Source organism: Drosophila takahashii, chromosome 2R, assembly GCF_030179915.1.
Source record: "Drosophila takahashii strain IR98-3 E-12201 chromosome 2R, DtakHiC1v2, whole genome shotgun sequence".
Classification (NCBI taxonomy): domain Eukaryota; kingdom Metazoa; phylum Arthropoda; class Insecta; order Diptera; family Drosophilidae; genus Drosophila; species Drosophila takahashii.
The window spans coordinates 20,833,658-20,836,620 of NC_091679.1; the positions used below are offsets into that span (position 1 = coordinate 20,833,658).

At 35.7% G+C, this 2,963-nt stretch overlaps 1 long non-coding RNA gene across 2 annotated transcripts; it reads left to right on the top strand.

Annotated features, from left to right (window-relative positions):
- The first annotated feature begins 775 nt into the window (after nt 1-775).
- On the top strand, nt 776-2,718 carry LOC138912462 (uncharacterized). Of its 2 annotated transcripts, none has more exons than XR_011418007.1 (3): nt 776-1,787; nt 1,849-2,121; nt 2,187-2,718. It is a non-coding gene; the product is annotated as an uncharacterized lncRNA (long non-coding RNA). The 2 variants fall into 2 exon arrangements; XR_011418008.1 differs by having other exon boundaries at nt 778-1,787; nt 1,968-2,121.
- Nucleotides 2,719-2,963: the final 245 nt, after the last annotated feature.

Below are 2,963 nucleotides of genomic sequence, written 5' to 3' on the forward strand. Positions count from 1 at the left end.
GTCGATATAGCCGTGTCCGTCTGTCTGTCCGTATGAACGCTGAGATCTCCGAAACTACAAAAGCTAGAAGGTTGAGATTTCCCACACATATTCTTGGGCTTTCCACGCGTTTATTTCAGCCGAGCGCCACGCCTCCTCTTACGCCCACAATCGCCCACTAACGATTTTAAAATGTGTCTGGCGCCCACATTTCCGTGAAGTATAAATGCAATTTTGTTGTGTATACCTATATTTATCGAAATGTAGAAGACATTTTTCAAATCGGACCATTTATTAAAAAGTTATGCGCAATCAAAAAAATGTTATATATCCATCTCCCTCGCACTCCCTTTAGCTGAGTGACGGGTATTACATAATCGGCACACCAACCCGACTATAGCGTTCTCTCTATTTCGACAAATTACGCTCAGAAGGCGTTTATAGTATTTCAAAATACCTTTAAAATGATGTAGTGCAAGGGTGTATCTTCCCTTCAGTTCTGGCGTCCCATGTCGGGGACAATTCCTTAGGCCAAACGCTCGGCCGCTGTCGACGTCAGCAGAGCAGTCGGCGCAGCGTGTACCTGAAAGAAAGAGAGGCTGATATTTATATATTGCGCTCTCTTTCCTTGTCTTATAATTTGCCTGCACTCGACGCTAGCAGTGACAAATTTCGGCCGGTCCGTCATTCTCTTTTTCGCCTTACAGTTATGTTCAGTTATGCGGTTATTCCACTACATTGTTTGGCTCATTCATTAGAGCATTCATTGGAGGCTTAGAAAGGGACAAATATATATGCTATTTTTGGGATTTGTTTGGATAAGATGGCATGGTCACTTAAAATTTAGACGTTAAATTTAAACTTTATAATTCAAATAACTTTGACTGGTTAAATCATTAAGGTTGAAGGCTGTAAAATTAATAGTGTGTGTTGCCAAAAAATCAGACACTTTTACCAAGTTTTTAAATTGTTTTGGGCTTTTTAAAGTACATCTGTAATTGTTTTTAATTTTATCATACCCGGCATTAATTTTTAGGAAGGCAATTTTATATAAATTTATAGACGCAGTTATGTCTTTATATAGAAATATGCGAGTTATTTTTAGTTGGCAACGGAGTAATTAGGCCACTAAAATAATTTTTGTATTGTTCATATTTGTTTATAGCACCTTATTAGACGCAAAAGGTTTGGCAATTCAACCAAAAAAAATCAAATCAATTTTTATTATTGATCCCATTTCACAGTAGCTCTAATAAATGAGCAAAATTGTACTTTTTAGATTCAATTTTGCTCATTGCTCATCGGTTCAGGTAGTACCGTATTGAGGCATTTTACAATACTAAAAAAAAAAATACCAAAAGTGCCCATCGGTTTTTACAATTTGCTCATTGATTGCTTATTGCAGCCGACATATATCTGTCTTGCTCGCACCTACGTAAAATTGTATATGCTGAGAAAAAATTGCACTAATGAATGACCCGAACAATGTAGTGGAATAAAATTTGTGTGACGCAGCGAAATGTGTATGCCATTTCATTTTTCAATTGGTCCATAATATTTTTTAAATAATAAAATATTAAAAGTTGTATCTCCACAAAAATTATTTGTGCTTTTACTCAATAGAAAGGGTATACATAGAAGCATTGGCACGCGGTAAAAGCGATGATGAATCAAAAGAAAACGGGAAAGCAAAATCATGACTGGCTGTATTTTTTGACTGTCAATCGAAGAGAACAACGTGCGTAGACAATTTGTAATTGGCGATTTAAAAAATTGTACAAGTGTTTACCAATTGTATTAAAAGTTAGGTAAGTGGCATTTTAATTCATTTACATATATGCAGTTGATATTAATTAAAATAACCGGTAGGTTTATGTCCGGTTTGCTATTGTTTCTGGGTAGAAAAATTCTTGCAATATGTACATTAGGGTGGACTTAAAAAAAAAAAACTATTTTTTTTTTACTTTTTCTTTCTTTTATGGATTAAGGATACAAAAAAGTCATATATGAAGGGGTGAGAGCATGGCTTTAGAAATTTCATACAAAATAAGTCCACCCTAATGTACATACATACACACATTTCCCGTGGCCAGCGCTAAAAATGCTTAGGATCTCGCTGCGGTCTCTACTTGATTTAAAAAGGTAAATATAAAAATATACAAGTAAAACATATTTTTAAAACATATGTCTGTCTTTAATTTTTTCAGGATCCTTCGTCAAATATTCACGCGGACAAATTCATGAGGACGGCAATCTTACATAAAAATCAAAAACAAAAAAAACAAGGGGTATTATTTATAATTAATTGTACGAAAATGTAAGTAAAACAATTGAACACAAAATACAATTTATAAAATGAAAGAGCCAATAAAAATTACAAATAAATTTGTATGTTTCTTATTTTATATAATGCAAGGAAAGAATTTTTTTGTACATGAAATTGCTGATGACATTTTTAAAAAGTCATCCATGAAATCACCTATGACACAAGGTGACACGATGATGGATTTTCCTAAGTGACAACCCATTGGACAAATTCTGAATGTCCCTCGTGAAATCCTAAGGGACATGTCACCGGTTGGTGACATCTCAAACGACAATTTCGTATAAGGCCCTTGGTAAATCCCCGGGGACTTCGAAAAAATTTCATTTGAATTGTACTGAAGGAAAAAGCGGAACTCCCATACAATTTTCTCTATGTGGCGTCCTCGGTTCGTCCTCGAGTACAGACGACCTGTCCTCGGGTTTTCCTTTGGTGATTACTGAGGGAAAAGTGACATCTGGTACTGAAGGGTTTAGTACAGCGGTCAGTAGCGTCCTATTAAGTAAGCATGGGGAATTGTTCTGCCTCTTACGTATGTATACTGTAGAACAGCGGTCTGCACACACACACTGATGTGTGATCCCAGCGGGAACATTTCTCTGGAAAATATGATATTTTCATGAGGTTTCTCCATACAAGCGGAAGGGACAAAACCTCATTT